We start from the raw sequence: 14,445 nt of genomic DNA, 5'->3' as shown, positions 1-14,445 counted from the left end.
TTCTTTGCCTACACAACTCCTACTCACTGATGTCTACATGAAATGCTACTATCCTGATGCTTATCACAGGAACTCCCTTCAAAAGCTCCATTTTCCCCCCAACGACCTTGAATGTGAGGAAACAATTACCCACCCTCTTCTGTCCTTTCCTTTACCTCATTAGAATGGCCACAGCTGGAGATACAAATTCCTGGTCCCAGTCCAGAAAGATGTTGCAAAAACCAGCTGGTACATGTTCAATACAAATAAAGGCAGTTCAAAATTTTTAAGGCGACTTAAAACAATTCAATAAAAGAAAAGATATGCACGAAGAAATAATATCAGAATGTTAAAAGAAATCCACTGACAAAGTGAATAATTATCTAATTTAAAATATCCTATATGCTATGCTATATTTTTCCTCCAAAGTACTTTAAACAAAAAAGAGAATTCTACTTTTTTGCGTGCTTTGTTTTACGTATTCTAATTTGGATTTATTTATATATACTTACATATTTTAAACCGGAATATTATCCTTTTAAGAAGCCCACCAGCGGCTGAGCAGTAAAGTCGCTGAACACCAGTAGTTCGGTCTGAGGTTCGAATCCCGCAAATGGGCTGGCTGCGTGGGTGTTTTTGTGGTTTTCTCCATCTGAAACGTGTATACGAGCCAGTTTTTCTTATAAAGTACTCCACGAAGGCATCCCTCCTCTTAGGCAGATAGCACCAGTGTGCTTTGCCATAATTAAATAAACCAAACCAAAAAACCAAATAAATAAATCTTTTAAAGAAACTGGTACATTTTCTTAGACATAGAATATTCCATTTGTCAAATTCGATGAATTTTGAGAAACATTCAGTAAAACAGTTCATTAAAGAAATGCCACGATTGTTGAAATTTCATTAATTCGAAATACATATAATTAATTGATGATTTGTTTAATAATAAATAGCAAATCGCTCGAGGGTTATCTACTTAAGAGGAGATATGCCTTCGTGGAGGACTTTCTAAGAGGGAATGTCTTCACTCACAATAACCCTAAAGTTCTTTGTCGCAATTCCAAATAATATTAAATTTGGAACATAATTATTTAAAATTTGTCAATTTGTCAAATTCAATTGAGAACATTGAATTTCAACTGAAACAATGACTCCTTAAAAAGGTTTCTATTCGAGTTTCTAATATGTATTGATTATAGATTTCATGATCTTACTACATTAGATTAGTTACACCGAGATTTTTATTTTTAGAATGTTTTCGATACGAATAACTAGAATTTTAATTCCATTAAAAGTTATTACTGATTTTACCAAATTTAATCGCTGAGAAACTCTTGTTAATGAAAGAAATTTCACACTTAATGAATCAGAATTTTATTTGTATGTAATAATTAAACAGAAAGACAATTTAAGGAATTTTATTTGTATGTAATAATTAAACAGAAAGACAATTTAAGACATGAAGGCAGGATATATATCCTAAAAAATTGAGATAAATTCTGATTTAAATTATGAAGCTATTTTACCTGGAATCATGTAGCAACATAAAATCATTAGTTGAAAACAAATATAATTAATCAGAGACATTTATTGGTCAAGGGTGGTATTAATTATACTTACAACAATTTATGCCTTGACTAATAAACAACTTTGATAAGTATAAGTAATATAACTTATTTTTGACATATGTTGCCGAATAATAATAAATACTCATGTTTGCAAAAAATAACGCTAAGCATGCAACGATTTAAATAAGTTTTATAATTATTTGAGACATTAAGTGCACAGAGAGAATTACATATTATTTTGCATTTTAAATGGCAAATATCAAACCTCTGATAGAGGTCTGATATAGATCTAAATAGCTAACCTCTGATCTTTCTAGGGAAATTTTATAACATGGTTTAGCAGTATTATGTGGAAGGCAAATGTAACAAATACTAAACTGCGATATTGAACACAACAAATGAAAAACACAATTATCATTGCATTATTACTGCCGAATAAAATTACTAACATATAATGCCCTTAGGATGCACTAAATTATATATTACAATTCGAAACAATTTATACAGAAATATTTTAGATAATATGTATATGCTTATTTTCAATCAGTCAACTAAAAAGAGGAATGATTGTTCCAATACATCGAAATTGTCTTTGCAGTCAATTCAGAATTATTCAAAACTGTCTGTAAATGGGGAAAGATAAATATTGCTTTTTTTTTTTTTTAATCACATACTGCATTTCATCAAATTCATATGTATGTATATGCATGCGTATATATGTATGACAATATATTCAATTTCTTTGCAAAAAAAAAAAAAAAAAAAAAAAAAAAATTGCTTCGACATACTGCTATACAAAATATAAAATTTTAAATAATATATTTGGGGCGAAGAAAGAGAATTTTAGGATTTTTAACATATATATATATATGAAGTAATTAAATTTAAAAATTAAAACATAATAAAAAAATTTCATGAACTTTAACATATACACATATAAAAGTTCCAATGATATTGCACTATACAAGTAAATGAAGAGGGAATACATAATGAATACCTTTGACAAAAAATAAATGAAACTCAAATTTTGTAAATTTTAATGCGTGCAGATATATAGAAATGCAAACATTTCCTGTAGCAGGTAAAAATTCATATTTTGGTTTGAATAGTTTGTATTTTGCGCCTTTTAACTACAGGCTTAGGCAAATCATTCATTTTTTTGCAATAATTATTCAATAAAGAATTTGTTGCTGCCATTACTAAATATTTTATTATAATATCAGCCGAATGACCGATTTCACATGCATTTATAAATACACAGTCTTTCAAATTTTGTAAAGTTGATTTGACTGTTATTTGCCTTTGAATTTTGCTTTTTAAAAATTTTTGTTCATTGTACACTGATAGAAGTTTTTGAACTGTAATGTAATTATACATAATTACAGTAACAACATCGGCTCGAGGGCATAACAAACCTCCTCGGCTCATATTTTTAATTAAGGAATAATTTTGATTATTTTCCAATACTTTATCCGTAATTAAAAGTTTTAAACAGGAATTGCATTTAAGTTTTTTTAGAGCAGCTCTTGCACAATAACCTGACAGGTATGTTAATACTGGTAAAAAAGTTTCAGCATCTTCAAAATCCTTTTCTGTAATACTTATGTCAAACTCTGTAAACTCTTCTTCAATTTCATCCACTTCGATTCTGTTGTCAGTGCTGCTAACTTTTATTTTTCCATATGTGCTCGAATTGAGAGTAAGGGGTAAAAAGTTCTGGAGACGTAATTTTGTTTCTGCTTCATAGACTTGTCTTACAGATACTAAATATTGTGATCCGGCTAAAGGCCTGTATTTCCCAAATCTGGCTTCCAGGGCATCAGTTTGAATTTTTCCTGGAAGAAAGTACTTAAACTTCAGCTCATGAATGCAATATTTTGACATCTCCATTATACCATGAGTTGTATGACTGATAGCCAATAGTGTATCCTTTGTAAGAGTGCCTGTTGAAGAAGTTTCTTTCCAGTAATTGAGCCAAAGGACAAATTTTTCTAGAAACTCAGAATTTATATGACACTTAATCAGAAATAGGTCTCTGAAATTCATCTCGGAAACGATCTCATTTGAAAGCCGTTTTCACGTTCATGATGCACCACCATTTGTATATAATGTCAATAAAATTCACTGTGGATTTATAATTTTTTAGTTGGTGTTCATTGCCTAATTTCAAAAGTGCTTGAATCACATATGGATTAAATATATCCAATACAAGTTTAAACATTCTTTCAAAATTTGATGGACACAATGCTTTCAAATTCAATCCATAAGCATATTTGACTAAATTTATGCTTTCTATGCTATGAAGTTGTCTTAAAGTAGAAAAGGATGCCATTAAGAAATCTGAATTTAAAGTTTTGAAATCTGGATAATAAAATGTCTGATCAGCACTTTTTTGATTGAGCCAATTGTTCCGTATGCATTTAAATATATGAACAGAATCAATAATAAAGAATAGTGACCGAGTGGCATCGATGGATGTGGATACACTATGCTTAATTTTGGAGGAGATGTAAAAAAAGACATAGTTTTCCTATTAATAGCATTATTGTCACTGAAAATACAGATAACTGAGAAACTAAGTTTTTCTAAACTTAAGATAGCTCTACGCATGAAATTAAAAAGAATTTCAGCAGTTATATTTTTTACAGGGATTATCTGAATGACTTCTTTAAAATTAGACAGCATACTCTGAATCATGAAAACATGTGCAGTTGTAGCTATGTTTTCAGAATTGTAAAACAAGTGGAAGGCTCAGGTGCTGGGCACTTCAGCAGGCTCCTCGGCTGGGACAGCCATATCCTGTGCAGAATTCATTGTAGATAGGCATATCTTTCCTGGCATAACATATTGGAGAGTATAACAGAGGAAGAATAATTTTTCCTCATGAGAATTCAGTGGTTGTTGTATTATGGCATAGGTAAAGATAAGCAATTCCGAGCGATAGTCAATTCATGAGCCTTGCGTACCTACAAATCGTAAAGTCAGAACGTCCGTCAAGAGAGATAGGCGTAACAGCTACTGCTTCGACATCCGGCGCTCAAATGAGTGAAAAACAGCTAACAGGGCAGGTCCATGGCTGGATGGGAGGAGCTACTGGTCATGTGATCCAATGGGAGTCCTGGAAAGAGAGTGCATTTTCTTGCTCGACGGGCATTGGTGGGGGAAAATTATAAAGTTTAAACTTGGTTGAAATCTTGAGTACATTTATTTGATATAATAAAAGGAAAGTTATCAAGATACAATACAATAATGAGAAGTAAAGGGATCCTGGACTGAAATAAGTTGGCATAATATTAATGCGTTCTGGACTAAGTATTAAAATAAGATAGATTGTAACATACAAGGTGTTGGTGAAATGAATTAGTAATTCTTATTCTGCAAGACAGATGGCGACACATGAGCGTGTGCTTTTAAGAGTTGCATATGTACGGTGAAGGTATGCAAACATAAAGCAAAAATGGAAATGCATAAAAGCAGTACTTAAAACAGTAGAAAAAATTAAATTAAGTGCCGGAGAACTGCTCCGGGTCTTTTTTTGTTAGTTTCGTTGGTATAATCATAATTTAGTCTTGGGATAGAGCTGTTGTTGATCTTTTCGATGTTGTTGAAGAATTTCCGTGCTATTTTTGCTATGTGTATGCTAATGCTTTCAATATTTAACTCGTTCTTAATAGCCTCGTTCCTGAAGAACCAAGGACTATTGGATATAATCCTCAGCATAACATTTTGACTTTGCTGAGTTTTCAGCATGTGAGTTTTGCACACATAACCCCAGACTGGGCAGGCATAGGTGATAATAGGTCGCAGCATGGATCTATATACATGAAGTTTGTTTTGTATAGATAAAACGGAGTTTCGGGCAATTAGGGGGTTGAGTAAAGCTTTAGTACCCCGAAACTTGTTCAAAACAAATGTTATGTGTGGGGCCTAAGTGAGTTTTTGGTCTAAAATGACACCGAGGTATTTGGCTTGCTTGGCCCAGGGAATGCTGATGTCGTACATTTTGAGAGTGATACTTAAGTCAAAAATCCTTTTCTTCGTGAAATAAACAGCTTCCGACTTTTCAACATTTATCTTGATTTTCCACTTAATCATCCAGGGCTCTAATGCATGGATGTGTTATTGTAGTGCCTGTACGACTGTGGCCATAGACGCAGCTTGGTAGAGGATCGCAGTGTCGTCTGCATAGAGTGCTAGTGTGGTGAGAGGGTTGTGAGGGATGTCGTTCGTATAAATAGAAAATAATGTGGGCGAAAGTAAACTTCCTTGCGGTAAGCCCGCAAGGGTTACTTTCCGTGTAGAGTGAGTGTTGTTATAACGAACGACAAAGTGTCTATCGTATAGATAGGAATTAATGATGTTAATGATGTAATCTGGGAAACCCAGAGTGATTAGCTTGTATGTGAGGCCCTGTAACCATACACAATCAAAGGCTTTCGAAATATCGAGAAAGCGTGCTCCAGTGATGTGTCTTTTTTGGAATCCTTCAGCAATCATTTCTGTGACTCTGTACAATTGATGAGTTGTTGAGTGTTTGCTTCGGAATCCGTATTGCTGTGGGATGAGAATTTGATTTTCTTCGAGGAATTCTTGGATCCTATTTAGAATGACTGCTTCGGCGATTTTGCTTAAGGTCGACAGTAAACTGATCGGCCTATAGGAGGAAGCCAGCGTAGGGTCTTTTCCGGGTTTTAGGATCGGTGCGATGATTGCAGTTTTCCAATTGGTTGGAAAGTGATGTAGGCGGAGCATAGCGTTCAATAATTTGGAGAATTTACATAGCATTTTTGCTCCCATTTCCTTAATCATCTTGTTACTGATCTTGTCAATACCAGGGCTTTTTCGGTTCTTTCTCTTCTCGATATATCTAATAACCTCTGATGGCATAATTAAGGGTGTGTTGTTTGTGTGTGTTTTTGTTTGGAATTGTGTGATGAGTGCCTAAACCGAGTGTTCTGTATGAGGGTTAGAAATGTTGTGAGTGCGAAATTGAGATGCATAGTGATCTGCAATAGACTCAGCTTTCTCAAAATCGGTGTATGCGATCCCGTTGGGGCCATTAATGGGCGGAATATTAGTGTTGCGTCTTTTAAATTTAGATACAGCACTCCACAGTGAGTTATCATCTGTGGATAATGCTTCTAAGTGTCTGGCCCAGTCAAGTTGTGCATGTTTTTTCAGTAGAGTCCTGACTTGTTGGTTTAATTGATTAAGTAGAATTTTGTCCGTGGGACATCTGAAACGCTGCCATTGCTTTCGTATGCGGTTTCTGTTTCGGATCATCTCCCGGATGGCACTGTTCTTGAATCTTCTATCAGCTCTCATTGCTTTGCTGTTTTTGAGTAAGGCATCTTGAAGCTCATCTGTAAATTCTTCAGTGTAAGCGTCTAACGCATCCCTTGAGTGTATCGTGGTGGTGGGGTACTGAGTGTTGTTTAGAGCTTTGGCATAACCTGCCCAGTTTGTGAGAAGGGCTCTTTTGTGTGGTGTACTGTAGGAGTCGGTAGATATTTCCATCATCACCGGATTGTGGTCTGAAGACAATTCTGTCAGACTTTCGACATAACTCGGGGGGGGGGGGGTTGATGTTTTTTAAAATGAAAAAATCCATAATTGATGGTCTACCTATCCCACAGTGTGTTGGTTTATCTGGTACTGCCAGGTGAATATTGGCCGCTAGGGCAATGTCGTGTATGACTCGTCCGTGTTGATTGATATCCCAGCAGTTCCACTCGCGGTGGTGTGCGTTGAAATCTCCACCTATGATGACTCGATTGTTAGTATTTAAAAGTGTTTGCAAATCTGTCCTGACAGAATTTGTAGGTGAGTGTATAGGAAAATAGGTGGAGATAATAGTGATTGGTCGCGATGTGTTTGGCGTGAGTGTAATAGCTAGGGCTTCGACCGCTAAAAGCTGTGGTAGTGGAGTGACATGATGAGGGATGGAGCGCTTAACTAAGATTAGCAGACCTCCTCGTGCATTTCCTCTTGGTGCAAATCTACCTTCGGTAGGCCTGTTCCATCGATGCGTAATATAATTGGAAGCTCTGAAATAATTTTGGGTACCAAGCATGTGTTCTTGTAGGAGTAAAATATCGGGGGAAACTTCATGTAAAAACTCCTTAAGCTCATAGGCTTTTTGGAGCAATCCATTTACGTTCCACGTGACAAGAGTGAGAGGCATATTAGGGTTGTTCTGAAACATGATTTTTGATCTCACTAACAATTTCGTAGAACATAAATAGCTTATCTACAGGGTCAGACAAAGTTTTCATTTTAGGTAAATAATTTTTAAAGATATTATTCATCAATCTAATATTATTGATTCCTAGAATACTGTTAAATTCGGCGATGTTTTTCATGAAATTAAGGAATTCAGAGCCTTGTGGCTTCTCCTGGCTATCCATAACATTTTCTTTTCTTTTACTATTGGGGTTATCACTATTAGTCATATTTAGATTTTTTAAAGCATTGCTTATATCACTGAGCTTAATATTTTCATTTGTCATTGAGTGCATATTTTGTGCAGCAGTAGCCGATTCTGTGGGATAAAAATTAGCATTTCCATTAAGCATATTGTTATGTTTTTTTGCCATATCTGCGTAGGAGATGCCTTTTCTGAGAACGCTGTCCTTTTTTTGCTGGGTAGGTCTATTTCGTGGGAATTTTTCACACCCACGGTATGAGGCTACGTGGTTTTCGAGGCAATTGGCGCACTTGGGCTCTTCCATCCTTCCTTTGGTCGGGCAATCCATGGTTTTGTGTTCCAGTGAGCACTTAACGCATCGTGGTGCAAAGTGGCAATTTTCAGAAGAGTGGTGCCACTTTTGGCAGTTATAGCACTGTGGCACCTGATTCTTTGAAATATATTTCTCTACTGAAACAGCAAAGAGAAGGAGGTCGGTGACTTGATATATCTCGTCTGCTTTTTCATTTTCGATGATTTGGACAAGGAATAAAGGCATGGGAGCTTTGATTCTTCGTCTTGTAAGTTGTGTGACTTTACTTATTCCGAACCCCTTGTCCAATAAGGCAGTGGCTATATCATCCGGTTTTGTGGTTATAGACAGTCCTCTGAGAACCACTTTGATTGGGCGAGCGTAATTTGCGTTGATGACGTAGTGCTCAACTTTTTTTTTCCAGGAAAAGAGATGTCAGGATTCTGTGGTCGTCTGCAGTGCGTGGTAGGACTTTCAAAAGTTCACCATTAACCTTTCCCAAAAATTTGGCTTCAGTTTGCAGAGCTAATTCCTTGAGAAAAGCCTCGTGAGTCAGTTTTCCAGGATTAACCATTATGGGGGGAATAGCCTGTGATTGGCTGTTGGTCGGCTGCTGCTGCACGGCCTGTCCGTCTGGGTTATTACCAGCATTAACATTTTCCTCATTACTAGAATTTTCATTTAATACAGAGTATCGATTAACAGTTTCTAAATTTAATGGAACTTTATCTAATTTTTGCTGCTTAGCAGTTTTTACGGGTAACTTAAAACCATCATTATCTATAATTATGTTGCCATGACTAATTTTTCTCTTAGCTTTAACTTCCTCATTTTTCCTTTTCATACTAGAAATAACAGGGGGGACAATGCCTGAAGAGCAAGATAAATTGCACTTACCTCTTATTTCTGCTGCTTGAGCCTGGAGCATGCGTAAGTTCTTCGTCATGATATCTGTAGTGGTATCCGGGTAAGAATCCGCGCGTAGTCGTTGACATGCTTTAATAGCGGTCTTAACAGCATCAATTTCCTTTTCCAAGTCCATTAGCTTTTCCGTATAATAATCCAGGTTTTCGTTAATATCCGATTGAGGTTGCTGGGGAAGTCCAACACAACTCTCCGTGGTGGCAGTGTCTCAGGCGGGACGCTAACGTCCATCCGTGTAGTAACTTCGGCAGTAGAGCCCATCTCCGTCGGAGCGCTCATGATGCGCACCTTCACGTTCAAGGATCAAGGACCGAATGGAATGATCAAGTGGAAATGGAGTCTTTTCCGTGATTGAAAGGGTAATTTCCCGTGAATAAGAGTGTGGTTAGATGCAGAGTCGTAGCTAGAGTTTTCAGCGCCCAGGAACGCATGTTCCTAAAACGTACTCGCTGTAACAACCAAAGATTGGTAACAACCTCCTGCTGTGATAGCTGCTTCGCTGCTATTGGTTAGAAGAATTTAGACGTAACATAGAACTTTCGACGTCATTTGTTTTGTCACGTGGTAAAGCTCCTCGTACTCCAGCCATGTTTGTTCGGATCGGATCGCGTACAGCAGTTATGTTTTAATCCTTTAAAAAATCAGTTGAGAAGTCAGAGGTGATTTTATGTACAACTGAATTAATTCATATGTTAATATATATTTTCACTTTATGCAATACACACTTGAGAAATACTGGATCATTACAAAGGAAGGAAAATGGGTTATTTGCTTGAGAGGGTTATATCCATATTGCATTTTGCTAATGGAATGTTGGAAAAACAATATTTAACATAGTTTATTAATCTTTTATCGTGATACAACCACATTTTTAAGAACAAGATTACAAAGTTTACAATTATACACCTAAATTTATCTCAGTTTTCACTCTGAGATGGAATCCCAGGAAAAATATTGTTAATGATGGACTAGGTCAAAGTAGTTATATAGAGAAAGCACACGTGGAATCTTTTCCTTTACTGAATAACATTTGCCAGTCAATTTACAGCAAAATATATATGCCTACATTGCCTACTGTCCATTAAATTAAATATAACCTTTGAATTGCTCTTAATATTATTCTTGTTTTAAAAGTAACTATTGTCAGTTAATTCTATCAATAACCTTTAGTATGCATTAGGTAGTAAGGAATATACTTTTTAGACACATAAACATTGCTTGGATTATCCTAAATTTTCATTTATATTTTAAAATACACAATGTCATTTCCATTATCTATTTTTACTTCATTACCTTTTATTTATTTTTATTTTTTTTATTTTTATTTTTTTTTTTTAAGATGGGGATGATCTAGTGTGACAAATTGCATTTTAAATGTATTTTAAATTTACCATTAATATCTTAAACTACATTTTGCACCAATATTTATGTTTGCTCTCCCATTAAGGGAAACAAATATAATAATATAAGTTAAAATGTAAGTTATTAAATTAAAATTCCTGTGTTTAATTCCATCTTTAACAAGAGCCATAAAATATATGGAATTTACATTCTTACCACAGATGTAGTAAGTCATGAACTCATTGGCAACTTTGAAGAGCATTTGCAAACTTGTTGGTGAGTTAGAAGAGGGATGTTTGTTTGCATATCTTTAAATTTATCTCAACGATGCATCCACCACCACCTATTGTTCTACATTCTTCTTCAATACAAGACACGCAAAATTCTAGGCTTTTTTAACCGTTGTTTTCCCTATAAATCTTTTCAATAAAAAAAAAAATCAAAAATTGCAAAATTTTGGCACCAGAATCCTAAAATCAGAAAGGAAAGAGAGCCATGGGATGCCTTTTATGTTGTATGCATACAGAAAGCAACATTGCCAAAGATTTTACCAGAGACAACAGAAACTGCGGTATGTGGTCCACTCGAATGCTGAAGTACTGAAATTCCCATAGGAGGGATCATAAGCTGCAACCACACTGGTGAAAATGTCTGGAGAAGTGCTGTCTGGGAGAATGCTATGTGTATACTTGGGTTGCCATATAAATGATTTTTAGTGACATGTGTAGCCACATAAATTTTTCTTCGCATCATGGTTTAGACCATCAATACTTTTTCACAGCATTCTGGTGAGATTCAGAAAATTAGAAAGTACCAAAATTCATCATTTTAGAATTATTTTGAGTAAGTTATACACTTTGTGAACTGTGATGAACAAAAATTAATAAGCAGTGCTTTCCTCAAACCAATTTCCTTTCTTCCACATAATGATTTATTTGCATATATCAGAACTTTACTATTGCAATATGGAATGATTATTATTTCAATCTATGAGATTTTTACTTTACCACCAAAGAAAACGCACAGACATCATTGCTGGGAAATAACTACCTCTAAAAATCTGAGATGTATTAATAATAAATAGGTACCTTTATCACAATTTGAATTATCATTTTTAAAGCACATTGATACTTAATTATGTTAAAAGAAAGGAAAAAAAAAAAAAGCACTATCCTACTTGATATGGTTTTCCTACCTGAGCTGATGAATGAACTTACTAGTTTGACTCATTGATTAAGATAACATAATCTGTATGTATGGCTGTTACAGTTATATTATTCTTCAGTTCAGAACTAAGTAGGTGCTACATAGCAAAAAGTTAAAGTAGTTTTTTTAAAAGTAACCATTGTTTCAGCTAACGTTGGTAGAAAAAATAAGCAGCCCTTAGATGCTTTGCCATGTTCAAGTAACCTAACCAAACCCTCGTTAGAACGTTATAAGTGACTACAGCTATAGTTGTGCATAGAACTTTGCAAATAGAAGGATAAATAATATAAATTCATTTTTCCAGATGAATCTTAATACATCAACACCATCAAGGATCACATCCATGGTCTGCATCAAAAAAATGCCACATTATGTCATGCATTATGTATCCCCATACAGGTCTGAAACCAAGTGTAATCGTATGGTCCATTACATTCCAGTTGCCTTCACGTTTAATGCTCATCGGTGGCCAGGGCAACCTGTATGAGTGCAATGAGCAGCAAGACTTAGGAGCGTCAAAATTTTTAGAATTTTGGCAGGAACTGGAAGGCATAATTTGCAAGCAGCAGTTATTCTATTAGGTTATAAAATATCTAGCTCTGGCTTCGCTAGCAGCCAAGCAGTAAAGTAGTTGAATACTGATAATTCGACCTGGGTTTACATTCTAGCGAACAGGTTGGCTGCACATGTGTTTTCATAGTTTTCCGCATATATGAAATATGTATAAGCTAACTTCTCTTTGAAAGTACCCCATGAAAGTATCTCTACCTTTAGCCAAGTTACTAAACTGTAATCAAATAAATTAACCCCCCCCAAAAAAACAGCCTCCATGTTTAATGTGCAGTTGAACAGGCGGCATTGTTTAGGGCTACTGTAAATGATTTATCAGATTTAAAAATTCTAATATTGAAAATATTATGCATATTATAATGATTGAATGCAAGTAAAGAATGAGATATTATCCAAATTTTCTTTACGTACAACAAATGTTTTGCTGTGTATGTTATGTGAGCACCAGCTACATTATGTACAAAAATACCATGTGAGTACCAGGTGCATTTTGTACATAATGTATTAACTGTACATTATGTACAAAAATGCACTCCTTAATGTTTGCCCAATGGAAGACTTCATATGTGATAGATGATGCAGTATGGAAACTCGTACAAAAAATGTGAAATCAATAGCCATTTGGAAGTGTGCTATGTGATCAATGTTCATAAAATGTACGTAGCATGCGAGGTAATTTTTACTTTCTAGTTCCTTTCCATAAATTGATTATTGTATGTATACTCTTTATGAAAAGGCAGTGTTTTTAAAATCTGATGAATCATTTATTATTACTCTGAGGTTTTCGAAGCTCACTGCTGTCTATCTTTAGAGGTTGTCTAGAACTAGTGATCAACAAGGAATGTCTGGCACATAACAGAGAACAACTCCTAAATTCCCACCATTTTTTTATTGATCTATTAATCCCTTGATCTATGATTTCATCAGATCTGTTATCTACTGAATATATCAGGGCTATGATTATAAAACAACTAACGTACCACAGTCTACCCATGGCTACATCAGCTGAGCACTGGTAATAACTGAAATCTATTTTCCTCACATATTCTAGGTGCACATCCAGTATCTGTTTATCTTCATGCAATGGCTGTACGAGGTGGTATACTCCAAGTTTAACTGTTTTTTAAACCATGTACTTTAAGTCTCGGTAGCGAAATATTATATGAAATTAAACTCTCATCTAAATTAAAACATCAATATTTAGATAGTTGCTTACTATTATACTTTTTTTCTTGCGTTAGGGTTGCCGCAATTACTTTTGGCAGCACTGGCATCAACAATAGTTTGGCGATTTTTTACGGCCCTCGAAACCGAATACAGTCAAAAGTCTTTAATCCGGACTCGTCGGGACTTCGACGATTCCGGATTATCGATTTTTCCGGATTATAGATCATCAGTTTAAATCTGGTAAGATGGCATGCAGAAATTATAAAATTAAGAATATGAAACCGTAATTTATAAAATAATGAGCAATTATGATCTAAAGGGTATCAAAATTTACAAAAAAGGAAGCTTAATATTTATTTGTTTACTTTATTAAACATTTCTTTCAACGCGCGCATGCGTAAAGCATACCTTACGCATAGCCGAAATTAGAAAATTGCAACCAAAAAACTATTTGATTTGTATTCGTGATATTTACAATGACGAGGAATTTGATTTAAATCATATCAAAGATGGAGACATCGAGATTAAATACTACATTTAGTAAGGAATTATAAGCCGAATAAAATAAAAACATCTGCCCTGAAGATAACGATAGTGCTGACAGATCAACTTCCAGTTCATTGCGCGCCGCGACGTCCCCCCCCGCGCACAGAGCAGCTTGAAATTGATAAACAGATTTCGGAACGGTTAGATAAACAAAGGATATGGCTTTATCCATTTTTTGTAGCAATTCGTATTTTGTTTGATGGACATCGAAACATACTTTCGTTTTCTAGATCCTTTGGGAGCTCCAGCATTGAAAATTCTATTTGACATAATCGAAAGTTCAAGCTTACTTTTTATAAAATTGCTCTTACAGTCTGCAAAAGATAATAAGCCGGATCCAATTCGAAGATTACGGAACAACGCAATCATCAACATTAACTGAAATAGATAATTAGAGCTTATACCGTCCGTTATGCATTAAACGC

The sequence above is a fragment of the Stegodyphus dumicola genome, chromosome X1 (genome assembly GCF_044657685.1).
Source record: "Stegodyphus dumicola isolate Sdum_Otavi_A_Nest chromosome X1, ASM4465768v1".
NCBI classification, from domain to species: domain Eukaryota; kingdom Metazoa; phylum Arthropoda; class Arachnida; order Araneae; family Eresidae; genus Stegodyphus; species Stegodyphus dumicola.
Note: the sequence above shows the minus strand (reverse complement) of the source record.